Here is a 16,015-nt window from a genome sequence, read left to right on the forward strand (position 1 = left end):
CATAGGTTTGGAAAAGGGCAAATGTCCTAATCTTCAAAAAAGGGAAAGAGAATGGAGTCTACAAACTACAAAAATGGTCGAGCTTAATGGCAATTACTGGAAAAATTCTAGAACATTATTAAAGATATGGTTAGTGAGCATCCAGAAAAGGATGTGGTGATCACAATGAACTAGAATGGTTTCAAGAACAAGTCATGCAAGATTAACCTCATTTCCTTGTTTGAATAGGGTCACTAGACTGGTAGATCATGGGGCTGCTAAGGAAATAGTTTACCCAGATTTTAACAAAGCATTTGACCAAGTCTCTCAAGCTATGCCCGTGGAAAAGCTGTAAATAGTAGAATAGTTAGTTGTGTTTGGAACTGGTTGAATGACTAGACCCAAAGAACCATTAATGATTTCAGCCAGTTTGGGAAGAAGTGTTCCAAGGATTTGAGCTTGGTCTGGTGCTGTTGGACATTTCAGTGACTTGGGTGGAAGAATAGATAAAATATTTAGCACATTTGCAGATGACACAAAACTGGGATGGCAAAGAGAGACATTGAAAGAATCAGGATTCTGAGTGACCTTGGCAGGCTAGAATATGGGACTGAATCCAATAAGACCAATTTAGTAGGCAGAATGTAAAATCTTAACAATAGGAACCCACTACTAGGCCCATCAGAGCTGGGGCAGGCTCCCATTCCTTTCTTCTAAGGTGACTTCTGCTCTTGACTCACATACAAGGTCTGTATTGGGTTCAAGCCTAGGAGAACCTGGCCTCTAGTAGGAGGAATTAGGTTCCTTTCTGTCACACTCTTTGGATCATTAAACACATTCCCCTCTACCCCAAGGACAGTTTACATAAAGCTTAGGTTTTGGCTTATGTCTTACATGTCCTCAAAAAGGAGGAATAAAAAGATATTGTATACAATATGAATCAAGAATGGGATATTTATTTCCTGTGCCCAAAAGAAATAATCAATAGCTAACATTTATGTGGTATTTTAAGGCTTGCAAAGTACAGTACCAATATCTTGGGATCCTCACTGCTATTGTGCCCCTTTCACAGATGAGGAACTTGAGGCTGGAAAGAAGTTCAGTGTCACATAGCTAGTGTCAGAGGCCAATGCAGTGTGCCCTCTAGTGCCTGTTGGCAGATGAACTAAACAAGTGATAGTTGGTTTACTCAGCTAAGAGGTTGATAATTAAAATTATCTCAATATGAAGAAGCTTGCAGTGCCGATTAGGCATTTCACATTTCACCTCAGCTCTTCACTGCTTCCCTCACGACTCTGGCAGGCCAGGAATTTGGCTCATCCTCTGTCCAGTGGTTATCTTCAAGAGCACTGAAGTCATTAATATTTCTCTTGCTCTTGTCGGTTAGCTCCAACCAAGGAGGCAGAATCCACAAGCTTCAATTCACAAGGTGGTCTCCAAGCCTGTTCATATCCATTACAGTATCAGGAAGGAACAAACACAGAAAAAGCAGCTCCCAAACCAGGATGAGGATTAGTGTGTTCATATGCTTATTAGCTGTGTAATCACGGGTAAAGCAGAGGGGCATAGATTTAGAGCTGGAAGGGACCCCTGAGGTTGTCTAGGTCAATCCCCTCATTTTATAGATGAAGAACCTGAGGTAGGTCTACAAGGAGGATAAGTAACTTGCTCAAGGTCATTGACATAAGTAGCGTTGGAGATGAGATTTGAACCCAAGTTCTTCAACTCCAAAGCCAATGCTATTTCTCTTGTATCGTGCTGCCTTTCAGGGCCCCAGTTTCCTCATTTGTAAAATGGAGATTGTAGTATTTCCATTACATAACTCATAGGGTTATGAGGAATGCACTCTGTAAATCTGAAAATATGATTTAAATGTGAGTAGTTCCCACTTGGGTAGCTGGACCTGGAGTCAGGAAGACCCGACATCAAATTTGGCCTCAGATTCGTAGAAGCTGTGTGACCCTAGGCAAGTCACTTAACTCTGCCTCAATTTCCTCATCTGTGGAATGAGCTGGAGAAGGAAATGGCAAACTACTTTTATCTTTGCCAAGAAAGACCCAAATGAGGTTACGAGGAGTCAAACATAACTGAAAATGACTGAACAAGAACAACAGGTTGTTCCTACTTAAGGAATTCTGTATATGGAAAGTGGTATTAAAAACCTGATGATAAAACAGACCTGGGTCAATAAAGGGGATGTGTTGTTATCAAGAACCATTTATACAGAGCTTTATAGAACATTTACAGTTAGACATAATGAAGCCTGTCAATTTAATTTGAACACAATTTTACAAATTCTTTTCTGGACATAAGTGAAGTTTCCAGGGCAACATTTTTTTTTTTTTTGGAAACTAGATCTGTAATTGCTTTGGCGTAGGCATATCTAGATGAGGAAACAGAAAATTGCAACTTCTTATTCCGTAAAAAAAAAATTAACAGTTTAATTGTAATTTGCTTCAGAGTGGTCCCTGCTTGCATGAAAAAATGGCATTACTGATTGACCTTAAATAGGCATGTGTTTTAAAGGCAAAGTGTCCTGGCAATTTGAAACAGAAAGTATGATAGTGCAATGCCATTGGTTAAAACCCTTCTTAGTTGTATTGTGATTTGTTATTGAATTTTCAACATATGTTAGCTGGTGAGAAATACCTGAGCAGCCAAGTGCTTAGTAGAATTGCGACCTAAGTGTAACTGCTATTTTTTTAGACTTCCAGAGGGCAAAAACTGAAGAACTGAATTGTCTTGGAAAATGAGCTACTGTTTCAAAGCTCTTAGGTGGCGTTTAAGTTGGACAGTATAAGCAAGGGTATGTGAAAGAAATGTTTGCTCTTCCAGGACCTGCCTCATCAACAGAGGGTTGAGAGTACGGTGATGAAATCTGATGACGATCTTTAGCAGTAAGCCCATTTGTTATTGACATTTCTTAAGTTGTAAAGGTCCAAGACTTTTTTGGGATATAGGCCTCTGTTTTCATTGGTGTAGCAAACTCCTAGTATGAAAATTCCCTTCACTGATGCAGACCAGCATTTGTTTTGTAACTTATGGCTGGAGAGAGCTCACTGAGAGTTTGGGAGAACTGAATGATTAAGTGACTTACTTAGGGTCATGCAGCCAGTATGTTGCAACTTATGCCATGCTGCTTTTCAAATGTCCATGATAATAGTTATCTAAAATTTATTTTAGTGATAGTTTAATGGAAGTTATATTCTCTCTTCAGTTTAGGTCTAATCTTTCATAGCTAGTAGCATCTATGCCATATATTATTTTCCATCTTTACGTTTATCATGAAGTCTGACTGGGAGCTATTGTATGGAAGTTCCCAAAATAGAAACATTTTGGTAATGTCTTTGAAAATTTGAGTTTATTGATGATTTGGGCAAAAATTATTTTTAAAGCGTATTTTGAATTATGTTTTAGCTTCATTGTAGGACTTGCTACAGATATGTTTAACTGTGTATAGTCTAATGGGCAGTTTAGTGTATTGTGGAAAAACTTTTGGATCGGTGAATCAGAAGACGTTTACTTAATTTTTGGCTGCCATTTATAAGCCATATGACTGTGGTTAATTCACCTGAACTGTGAGCTTTTGTTTCCTCATTGGCAAAATGGGGATAATAACACTTGCATTATTTACTTCACAGGGTTATTGTGAGGAAAGCACATAGTAAAATGTAAAGCATTGTATGAATGTGGGCTTTTAAAAATTTTGGTCAGAAGTAATTTTTATGGTCAGCCCTATTAACTGCTAAAGGTGAGCAACCCATGAATTGAGCAGATTTTCAAAGTTAGTTGTTCTAGGCTTCTGTCAAACATTGAAAAATCATAATATATCTGGGTTTATCAACAGAAATGAGACTAAAGCAAATCCTATTAGTGTTTTATGTCTGATGTGTAAACAGGCTAGTGAAAAGGCAGGAATAACTCAAGTATTTTTCTTTTAAATTATGTGAAGACTTTTGGGTAATTTCCACAAGAATTTAGCATGTGGTATCATGACATGAATAGGACTAACCTGTGACTAAAAAAAGTAAAACACTAACTTCTTACACAAATCTGGGAGTAGAAAGTGATAGTTTTGAGTTTTGCTGAACTTACGTGGTTAATCTTTAAAGTTAGAATTAGTGTATTAGAGGAGTTGTGAAAAATAGACACACCAATACACTGTTGTTGGAACTATGAATTAATTCATCATTTCTGGAAAGTAATTTGGAATTATGCTAAAAGAAATGTTTATACACTTTGACCCATAGATCCCACTGTTAGGGATATATTTCAAGGAGGACAAAGACAGAAAGATTCCATACACCTCAGAATATGCGTAGTGGCACTGTTTTTTTTCTTTCTTTCTTTTCTTTCTTTCTTTTTTTTTTTGGTTGTTTTTTAAAGTAGCATGAAACCAGAAATGAAAAAGATACTCATTGATTGGGCACTGGCTAAAAAGGTTGTGGTGTATAAATGTAGTGGAATTATGCTGTCATAAGATATGATGAAGATGAAGAATACAGAGAAGTATGGAAGACGTATGTGAACTGATGCAAGTCTGCAGAACCAGGAGAAAAGTATACACAATGATTACAATGTTTTAAATGGGATACAACACTCCAAACTGTATAATTATAATGATCAACCCTGGTCTTGAAGAAAAGATGAGAAAATGCAACTCTTTCTTTCTTTGTAGAAGTGGGGAACTGTAGGTTTAGAACATTGCATATACAGTCAGATTTGGTTGATGTGTTGCTTAGTTTTGCTGGACTGCTTTTTTCCTTTTTTAAAATTCTTTGTTACAAGGAATGGCCCATTGGGTCAGAAAGGGAAGGGATGTATTTGGAAATGGTGATGTAAAAACAAAAAAAAAATATGGTTTTTTTTAAGTGGAAAAAATGAGATCTCAGTGAACATATTTGGAAAATGGCCATATTTTTAAAATCTCTATTTATAGACCTATATATGTATATTACATTTCTGATGTAATTATGTTATTGTATTATGACTATAGTATATACTGCATTATGAGGTGAAAGTTTAGTATAATGGAAAGATCCCTGACCTTAGAAGACCTGGTATTGAATTTTGGTTACATCTTAGTAGTGTCAAAAGGGTTATAGCTAGAAGGGCCTTTAAAGGTCATAGAATCATAAATTGAGCACTGAAAAGGACCTCGGGTATCATATTTTCCAACCCCCTCATTTTACAGTTGAGGAAATGAAAGCTTTCAAGGGATAAGTGAAACTTGTGCCAGGTCACCTAGGTAGCAAAGCCTCGATTCAATCTCTAGTCCTGCTGTTTCCCCCCTATATCAAGCTGTGTCCCATTGAATCTATACGAGCCTCCTTAAGGCATGACGCCCTTCTCTAATATTGCTGACAAATGGCCATCTAGTGTGCTTGTACACCTCCACTGGAAGTAGGGTAATCAGTCACTCCCAAGGCAGCCCATGCCATTTTGTGGATAGTGCTGATTGTTTAATTCAGCAGTCATTTATTGAACACCACGTATCATCCATGTATTGTATTAGACACCAGAAACAGACAAAAAAAAAAGTGTGTGCTCCCAAGATATTTCAAACCTGTGTAATAACCTTGAGAAAGTTTCACTTAACTGCTGGGGGCTTCAGGTTTCTCCACCTTAAAACGAGAGGGTTGGATTAGATGGCCTTTCAGGTTCCTTCTAGCTTTCACAACTTTGATCTTCTGAGAAGTCCTGATTGGGTGAATTTGTGAAGTTCTGCTTTGTGTTCACCTGAAACCTGCCAAAATAGTGGCTGTAAAAATGTTTTGAAAATTGTCAAACAGTGTACAAATTTAAGATTATGGCATAATTAGGTATTATGATTATTTATAAAAATTGATTTAACAAGTTTGCTTATAATACCATGCACATAGGCAAGCAGTTAAAATAGTAAGTGAAGTCTATCAAGTCTATGAAAAGTGCACATTTATACACAAAGTGTTCGTAATGTAAGCTCTATATAAAAATTTAATAGCTAAATTCTTGGGATAATTGTTTTTCTTTCCTTCCTACCTTTTCTCTCTTTTCAATGAGGCGAAAAAAGAATAGCAAAAGGAAGAGTAAGTGGTAAACGGGCTGACAGTGCTCACAGTTTATCTCTTCCTTTGGAGGGAGGCAGGCAAGGACCCAAGCTAGCATTTTTTTGGGGGGGTAGAAAAAGCAAGATGATAAAACCTTCCTGTCTGCTGGAAATATAAATAAGCTATTACTAAAGAAACATATAACACTGTATATCAAATTGAGAGTAACGGCTATGTTCAGCCATCTTTGCTACCTTTTGCAATTCCAAAGGCCTTTGGGAATTACCAAAACTTTATGAAGAAGACATTATGTAGCCCCAATCAAGTGAAGCATTTTTTCTTTAAATGGGTTCTTATTTTTGTATGTCAATAACTATTGTATGGTTGAAGGCTCTAGCAAGCAGCAAATACATTTAGTTATAATCAACTTAAATGTGCTGGTAATGGAATCTATTTCTGCAATATATCTGAGGTAATAAAAGTGCCAAAAATCAAAGAAAAAACTTGATGATATTCTCTGAACCTTTGGTGTTAATTTTTAATATTTCAAGAACAGACTGAGTTTTGAATGTTCCAGTTTCAATTTAGGACTAGTTACATGCATGTTGACTCTTGAAATAGAACCCTCAATTGTCAAGGCACCAGGTACCGTGTTTCTCATCCAACAAGATCTCCTATAAGCCATGTTATTTTTCCACTGGAAAACAAGCAACTCTTTGTTCCAAGATTGAATGTTGAAATGTTAGCAAAATAGTTATGTGTTAATCAAGCCAAGAATCTTATGCTACTTTGCCCAAGAGTAAGGTTGCATCAAAAAGAAAGAAAAAAAAAGAAAAGAAAGATCTGGCAATGTTATTGCTTTCTACACAAGCGTTTCTGATTTCACCTGAGAGAATTTCAGGTGCCGGAGACTTAATCAGTTGGAATGTTTGTTCTGTCCTTTCTTAGCTCTTCTCATAGTAAGGAGTAGTAACTGTACATTTAAAGTTTAGTGTTTTTCACCGTAAAAGTATACAAAAGAAGTAGAAGCAACAAATTCTCTGAGAAGCAGTGAGGCCAATGTATGTGATCATGAGCAAGGTCCTTTCAGAGCTGTGGCTTCCCCATCTGTAATATGGGGATAACAATACTTGCACTACATACCTCACTAGATTAATCAAGCAAAAGATTATGAGGGGAAAAAACACTTTGCAAGAATTAAATTGATATTCAACTGTGAGTAGTACTAATTATTATTTTAGGGAATTCTTTGTGTAAACAGTTAAAATCCATACACCAGAGCTTGGGTAGAAGTAGGGAGGTGTTATTATCAAGAACCATTTAAAAGTTAGAAATAATGAAGCCTATAAGTTTAACCTGAATAAAATTACTATTTTTTTCTTTCTGGGAAAATGTGAAGTTTCCAATACAGCTTAGTTTTTGGACCTGGATCTTTGATTTCATTGCTGTAGGGCCCAGCTCATATTGAAATTCTCAGTGCAAATGAGCACTTATCCTGAACCTTAGTCTTAAAGAATTATGATTTCTGACACCTTAAAATATTTTAATTGCTATAAATTTGTTTCAGAGTGATCCCTTTTGTATATAAAAGTGACATTGCTGTTTGACCATCAGAAGGCATACATACATAGCTTACTTTATGACTAAGAAGATAAATTTTTAGGAAGACTTATTATGAACATGATATAAAAACATTTAATTTAGCTTAAGTACTTTAACCTGTTCACTTTCCTGGTCATATTTGTTAATTTGTAGTGGGATGCTGTAACAAAATCCAGTCATGTTATTTGTGTTTTGTTTTTTAATAGGCATGCAAAATGTTGTATTATGCCTTCCCAATATATCCTTATTCTTGTCAGATTATTTTATTATGTGCACTGTGTACATTGCATGTGACTTCTCAGAATGGTGTCTCTCTCTTCTAGTGTTATGTATTAGAATGAGGGGCCAATTCTGCCTCTTTTTGACCTGTGTGAACCTGGGCAAGTAATCTGTTCTCTTTGGGCCTCAGTTTCTCGTTCATAAAAAGAAGGGGTTAAACTCGACTAAGGACCCTTCTAGATCAATCTGTATGACTTTATGCAAATATTAGGATTAATTTTTTAAAAATTAACTATTTAAATGATCCATTTTAAAATTTCAGAGCTTTGTTTTTAGAAAGAAAATAGTGAGTTGAAAAACTTTTAAATAAATTTCAAATGCTAATTTTCAGTTACAAAAGGAAAAAATTCTGACAAAAACAACAAAATATTGAATATTTACATCATATTTCCCAGTGATAGCTCTCTTGCTCTCTCTTTCTCTCTGTCTCGCTCTCTCTTTCTCTGTCTCTCTGTCTTTCTGCGTCTTCTCTCTGTCTCTATTATACAGGGTACCCTAAAAATCTTTGTGGAGTTTTTGGGACACTTTGTATGTATATATGTGTGCATATAATATAGCATATATACATACACAGGTCTTAGTGCAGCTTTAAATTCTTAAAGCTTAATATGTCTGTGTATAAGATATATGATATATACATATATCATCTCTTTTGACATTTGTTGTATAATATGTGATATCCATGTATATCATCTATCTTGACATCATTAAAAAATGAGGTTGTGATTTAAAAGTCTCTGTTGCCTGTATGAATGCTTTGGCATATCATACTGATACACATTTTTAAAAATACACATATACATATATATATATATATATACACACACACATATACACATACATATCTATTTCTGTATCTCATTGTACTGAAAATGTGCTCACTTGCTTTCCAGTCACTGTCATTTAGCTTGAAAGAGAAATTATAAAGTGTCCATTTTGAAAACTCTGTACCCTTACATGTCACAGCTCGTCCAGTTTTGAGCTGACACAGAGATGGAGGCCCCCTGCTGGGTTGCCCACATCCATCCAGCAATGTGAGTGCGGGCAGTGTGACTGCCAGGCCACCTCTACGCTCTCTCTCTCCCTTTGGCAGGCACCCTACTTGTCTCCCTTTCTCACTATGGTGTATTTTTTCTAGAGCAGAGATACTCACTTTAGTCACTACATACTCCACTTTTAGTTATTTTTTGGCTTCCTATTCTTATCACCTGTAAAAACTGTTGTGGCTGTTGGCTTGTAATCATGGGTTTGGATCATGCAATATTTCATTGGGTTTGGGTATGAAAGGTGCTCCAAAAATTATAAACTCTCAGAAGCTTGGTTTCAGTTGTTAGCACGTATAATTTTGAAGACTGGGTATTTATGTTGAAGTGAAGAGTAAGTTTTATAACATAATTGTAAGAAGAAAAGAAAATTTTATGTTTTAAAACAAATATTAGTCACTAAATTGTTTAAAAATCTACCACTAAAATGTAGCATTTTAAGTAGCTGATCTATTAGTATCTCATTTTTGTTGGATGATTAAGAAGCATTATTAACAGTCTACTTAAGGTTTTTGGTTAATATAACATTTAATAATATTAGACTGAGTTGAGAATCATGCATTAAGTAGTTTTAGAATTATTTGAGTCATAAGGATATATAGGTTTAATTTGATTTTGGGCAAGTCATTTTGGGCAGCTAGGTGGTGCAGTGGATAATGTCAGGCCTGGCTGAAGGCACTAAGACCTGACTTCAAATTTGGCCTCAGACACTTACTAGCTGGGTGACCTTGGGCAAGTCACTTAATCCTGTTTGCTTCAGTTTCCTCATCCATAAAGTGATCTGGAGAAGGAAACGGCAAACCACTCCAGTAACTTTGCGAGGAAAACCACATATGGGGTCACAAAGAGTTGGGCATGACTGAAATGACCTGAATAACAACAACAAAAATAATTTACCTCTCTGAGCCGCAGTGTTCTCACCAGTAAAAATGAGAGAGTTAGACTAGGTGAAATCTAATGTCTCTTCCAGTTCTTAATGATTTCTAGATTAGCCTACTCTGAAGCCTGTTTGTCTTATGGTCCCATTAACATTAATATAGTTACGCCTTCCACATTGTGACTTTCCCCATAGTGGTTCTGCTGTGATGCTGGTCAGCGTAAGAAATTAAATGGGAATTTTTGGGGAGTTTTGTGGAAGCTGCAGATAACACATGAAGACCAGCAGATGACACAGAGCCCGTGACCAAATATGTAACCCAAATTTTACAATAAGGTACTGTAAACACCTCATAAAAGAAAAAGAAAAAGTTCTGACTTCTTTGGTACAAAAGGAGGGCCAAAATATTTTACACAGACTTTCTGGATTGTGGGGGTGCTGTGCCTCTAATCCCTGCAATTTTGGAAGGATAACTGTAGTTTATTGTCATGTTTTATAAAATATAGACTATCCTTAAATAGAGGATAACACCAATTACAGGCCATACTCGGGTCTTTTGCAAACCCTTTCTTAAGAAAACAGAAGTTTACATTCAAACCACTGTGATACCATCCTATGAGAAATTGTTGAAAAACAAACAGTTTTTAAAAAGCAGTTCATAAAACATCCTGTCACTGTATTTTCCTGTAATTACAAAGGCTAAGTGGTAGATTTTAATTATATTACAATACTGTAGTTATTACATAAAAAATTAGCTGGTGAGGCAATTGGGGTAAGTGACTTGCCCAGAGTCACACAACTAGTGTTATGTGTCTGAAGGAAGATTTGAACTCAGGTCCTCCTGACTCCAGGGCTGGTGCTTTAACCACTATACAACCTAGGTGCCCCTAGAGTTAACTCTCAAACGTCCTGTTACCTGCCTTTCTTGAGACTTTCTTAACATGTTTTTTTCATTTCCATTGAATTAAGAAAAAGCTTTGAAACTTTCTTTCAAATAATTAGAAAATAATTTTCAAAAGAAAAAAAAGTGTGAAATCTAGTGAGATGGAGAAAACTTGCTAGACTAGGAGTTTAAAACTTAGATTCCAGTTCTGGTTCTCCAGGCTCACGGTGATTTGGGCAAATTACTTTTAACCTTTTGGGAATTCATTTTCTTCCTCTTTATAATGGGGAGAAGATGCTTAGTGACCCCTTAGATACCTTATAGTTCTGAAATACTATGAGAAAAATTTTTGTAGGATAGAGTAATTAGGAACCACCTATATTATGAATGAATAAAATAAATGCGTTTGCTTGGCCTTTAGAAATTCAATACGTGCTCCAGTTTTTGAAAAAATTGATTTAACTCCTCAAAAAAAAAAAAAAAAGAGATCATTCTTAAGTCACAGCCAGTGCTGGTGAACAGATGAAGACCTGGGAAAGTCTGGTATTGGTTCAACTAGAATTTTACATAATATTATTGAGTTTAGTAGCATTCATATTCTCATAGCCTATGTGAGACCTAACTTTAGATAAAAAACAATCATGAAATTTTATTCAAAAATAGGTTAAAAAAAAGTCCAGCTATTCACTCTTTCAGTATACTTCATCCTGATGCATTTGTTATGCAGCTTATTATAAGCATAGATTTTTAAGTTTGCCATCTCAAAGTAGAGTTTTTCAGTATATTTGGTGCAGACATGACAGATTAAAGTACTTTTCTCAGAAAATCTACACTACTCATTTTGTCTTTTATCCTGATCATGTCCATCTTTGCTAGCCAATCTTTCCTGCAACTCCTGAGCACTTACGGCCTGAACCACATTTGGTAGTTAATGTACATTTATGTTATCTCACCTCAATTGCTCTCACATAATTTTTCTTTTCTCAAGACTGCCACATCTCCTTTCTCTCCCTCCACCCTCTCAGCTGAGCTGGCTTCTTATTTAGAAAATTGATGCTCTTCACCTGAGGTCCCTTTTCTCTTTATCTCAAAACCCCTTGTTATCATTCCCCACTGTCTCATTTCCTCCAGTCTCTCATAATTAGGTAATCCTTCTTGCTGAGACCAGCTCTTCTGCCTTTCTTTTATCCCATTCCTTCCCATATTCTCTACCAGATTGCCCCCTCAGTCATCTCCTCTCTAACTTTTAATCTCTCCTTATCATCTGGTTCCTTCCTAGTGCCTTCATACAGTCCTAAAAAACTTTCACTAAATCCTACCATTCCTTCAGGCTATCATTCTCTAGCTCCTCTCATTCTCTGCTAGAAATCTAGAAAACTCTGTATATTCATTGTCTTCACTTCTGCTCACTTTTCAACCCTTGCAATCTGGCTTCCAACCTTATCACTCAACTAAGACTGTTCTGCAAATTTACCAATGATCTCTTAATTGCCAGATCTTAAGATCTCTTCTCAGTCCTTACTCTTCTTGACCTCGCTATTTTTTGGACACTGTTTACCACCTTCCTCCTGGATACTTTCTTTTCTCTGAGTTTTTGTGATACTAATTTCTTTTAGTTCCCTTTCTATCTGCCTGATTGCTCCTTCTTTTTCAGTCTCCTTTACTGACTCAACCATCCATATCACATACCCTAACTTTGGAGATATACCAAGGCTCTGGCTTCGGCTACCTTCTCTTTCTACAGTCTCTCATCAGCTCTGGTGGGTTTATTTGTCGTCTCTATGCAAGTGACTCATACATCTTTGTATACAGCCCCACGACTTCTGTGCTAGTCCTGCATCACGAACTGCCTGTTGGACAGTTTTAAACTAGATATCCTGGGGACACCTCAAACTCAACGTGTCCAAAAACAACACTCATCATCTTTCTGCCAAACCCATCCCATGTTGATCTTCTGGTCACCCAGATTCATACTCTTGGGGTTATCTTTCACTTTTGACTTTGTCTCATCCCATTCATCTAGTCACATTTCCCAAAACTTGCCATTTCTACCTCCATACTATCTCTTATATCCAAATCCTTCAGTTTCCTGACACAGCTACAACTTCAGTTTATGTTCTCATCATCTTTTTCCTGGATTATTGCATTGTCTTCCTAATTGGCCTCCATGCCTCAATTGTCTCCTTATTCCAATTCATCTTCTATATAGCCGCAAAAGTAATTTTTCCATAGGTGTAAATTTGACCATGTGACTTCTCTACTCAGTAAACTCCAGTGGTTCTCCCCTTCCTCTAGGAAAAGAAATATAAATTCCTCTGTTTGACATTTAAAGCCTTTAACAACTTGGCCCCCAAAGACCTTTTTATTATACATGTGGCCTCCCCTTGTGCTCTGTGGTCTAAACCAAATTGGACTTCTCTCCATTCTTCACACAGGGCTGTATCTGTCTATCCCATGGAACTTCATCTCCCATCGCCATACCTTCTCTACTTCTCTCCCCTGTGACTGGAATGCACTCTACCTCCTCTTTATAGAATTCTCACTTAAAACATAGCTAGCTCTAGGATTCTGTCTTTTACATGAACCCTTTCTTGAGCATTCTATCTTGCCAGTGCCCTCCTTTTATTTGTCTGGATTCATTCTATATTTCTTTTGTATGTGCTTTATAGATTTGCATGTTGTCATGGGTGGCTGCCTGCCCCTCCCATTGAATATCAGCTTCTTGAGAGCAGGCATCTTTTCATTTTTTTGGTCTTTGTGTAGCTGTGTTTTCAGTTCTATAGAAATTGACAATGATACATGCTAGACATTTAATAAATGCTTGTTAATTAATGCTACCTCTTGAAATGGGGCAGCTAGGTGGTGCAGTGGGTAGAGTGCTGGGGCTGGAATCAGGAAGACTTATCTTTCTAGTTCAAATGTGGCCTCAGACACTAGCTACATAACCCTAGGCAAGTCACTTCACCCTGTTTATCTCAGTTTCCTCATCTGTAAAGTGAGCTAGAGAAGAAAATGGCAAACCACTCCAGTATCTTTGCTAAGAAAACCCCAAATGAGATCATGAAGGTTCAGATAGGACTGAACAACAACAACCTCTTGGCAATATTTGTTATTCATTCCTTTACGTGTCTGTCCTGTGTCTTTAACTAGATCGTGTAAACTCTGGGAGAACTTATATGTCCACATTCCACACAGAGTAAGTGTTTAATAAATGTTTGATGTTTTAAAAATTAGTAGATAAGATTATGATGCTTTGATGTCGATTCATTACAAGTTAGCGTTAAATTATGGACTTTTAAAAATTAGAAATAAAATAAGGATTTGATTTAAATCTACTCAAATATTAAAGTTGCTTGAATAAGAATTCACATTTTTTATTCTGTTATTTCTAGTACACATCATTGATTTGGTTTCCTTGCATTATATTGATATAATAATAGTAGAGTTTAGCTTAAGATTAATGTCCAGTCAGGCTCCATCATACCTTTGTAGCCAGATAAAGAGTACCAGTGCTTTCCTCAATCACCATGCCTTTTTCCACTTTTTGTCATTCCCCTTGCCTGGAATATCCTCTATGTGAAGCCCTGTGTGAGGGACAGTTTGGTTGGAACATAGAGTACAAGGGGTGGAGCAAGGCCTAATGAAAGGTCCTTGGGGGCCACCGTGTCAGCATGTTTTATGAATTATGTTTTAATTCCTTCACCTGTCAGCATCCTTATCTGCTCTCAAGCTTCCTATTAGGTGTGGCACCTTCCAAGATAGCATGCTCTGATCATCTCCTTAGCTAAAATTCTTCTCTTTTCTAATTTTCACAGAACACTCTATCCAGATCTCTCCTTTGCTTTTATGACTCTCATTATACTTCTCTGTGTACATCTGTCTCTAAGGGGAGTGAAAGTTTCTCAGAGGCAAAGACAGCCATTTTTATGTATTTATCCCTAGTGCCTTGATTACAGCAGGCACTTAATACGTATTTGAATAAAATTGAATTGATGTCCTGGATGGAATGAAATTATGCAGTTTTTATTTTATTCATTCAAGTATGCTATTTTTTTTTCCTAGTTTGAATTAAAACTTTATAAGATGAAATGCTGGCAAGAAAAAATAATTAACGTGGATAGTTCCATTCAAATTGTTCTTTACTCCCATGAGATTTGTGGTATGTTTTGTTCATTGAAATCATCAAGAATTTTTTAGATGTAAGATAAGACTTATAGGTATATTTAGCAACATTCTAGCAAATTTTTTTCTCATTTTAGTTTTCTTCTCTACTAAAGTTGTAACTGAAATCTCACATAAACGATATTCCCTTCCCATAGAAAATACTTGCAAGTTTCGATTCCCAAATGAGAGAAATTTTCCTCTAGGAATTGAAAATAGGCAGATGGATATCTAGTCTACAAACCTGGAAGTGGAGGTTGTTATCTGTCAGAATTAAAGCCTGCAACAGCAAGAGTGCTGTAGTGGAAACCTAGAACTTTAATCATAGAGGTTTTCTTAAAGACACTGGTAATCATGTGGTATGTTTCTAAACTGTGTGAAAGTTTTTCATATTTATTTAAAGCTATTTACAGATGATAACTTCAGAATTAGGAGTGTAACTTAAGAACATTGCATTATGTTACAAGTATGCAAAGTTAAGAATCTCAGCTGCCTCCTCAGTTAAATATTTATTCTAGTGACATGAATGCATGAGATGCTTTAGTTCTTCTCATTTAGTCCATAGTCTTTACACCAGTTGAAAAGCAACTTATGCATGTGTTGAAAAAGGAAAAAGCAAAAAATATTAGATCATCAGAAGGGGACATGTTATCTTAGTTTCTCATTGAAATGTCTTCACTGAATCAAGATGAAATGTTAGGCCCTCATTTGAAGATTTTTGATGTATTTTTTGCAAAACCATAGTTGAAAATATTGTCATCACTATCTCCATATGCAGAGAAACTGTAAAACAAATTTTTCTTAGCATTCTATACCTGGAAATATGTTTCTTTGCTGACAAATTTGCGTAGTTTCTTTTATCATATGAGAACTTTACGTGAATATATTTTTCTTTGTCTCAGATTTTCTTTAAATTCAGTGCTCAGTTGTGATAATTATCTTATCCTAGATGCCTGATTCTGTCTATCCTTTCCAACTCCTTTTTGTTACATTTTTGTTTTTAGTTGTCTGGTTTTATACGTGCTTTAATTTTGTAGACCACATAAACTTTTTGGAAGCAGACAGGGAGAATAACAATAATAAATTAAGCAATAGATTGCTATGTTAGTACTCTGATATCTATTACATTTTTCTTAAAAATTAGATGAGTTGAAGAATACAT

At 36.1% G+C, this 16,015-nt stretch overlaps 1 protein-coding gene across 2 annotated transcripts in view; it reads left to right on the forward strand.

The window, feature by feature from the left end:
- NT5C2 (5'-nucleotidase, cytosolic II) overlaps positions 1-16,015 on the forward strand; it is a 101,161-nt gene that overhangs the window by 5,532 nt on the left and 79,614 nt on the right. The window contains exon 1 of one of the 2 annotated variants that reach the window (XM_027851701.1): positions 13,843-13,888. The exons of the other annotated variant lie outside the window; for it this stretch is intronic. The gene's annotated coding sequence lies outside the window, so the exon portion shown is untranslated. Of the gene's footprint in view, positions 1-13,842; positions 13,889-16,015 lie in introns of those variants that run through there. 2 annotated transcript variants of the gene reach the window in all.

The sequence above is a fragment of the Vombatus ursinus genome, unplaced genomic scaffold (genome assembly GCF_900497805.2).
Source record: "Vombatus ursinus unplaced genomic scaffold, bare-nosed wombat genome assembly UNPS02009205.1, whole genome shotgun sequence".
Lineage (NCBI taxonomy): Eukaryota > Metazoa > Chordata > Mammalia > Diprotodontia > Vombatidae > Vombatus > Vombatus ursinus.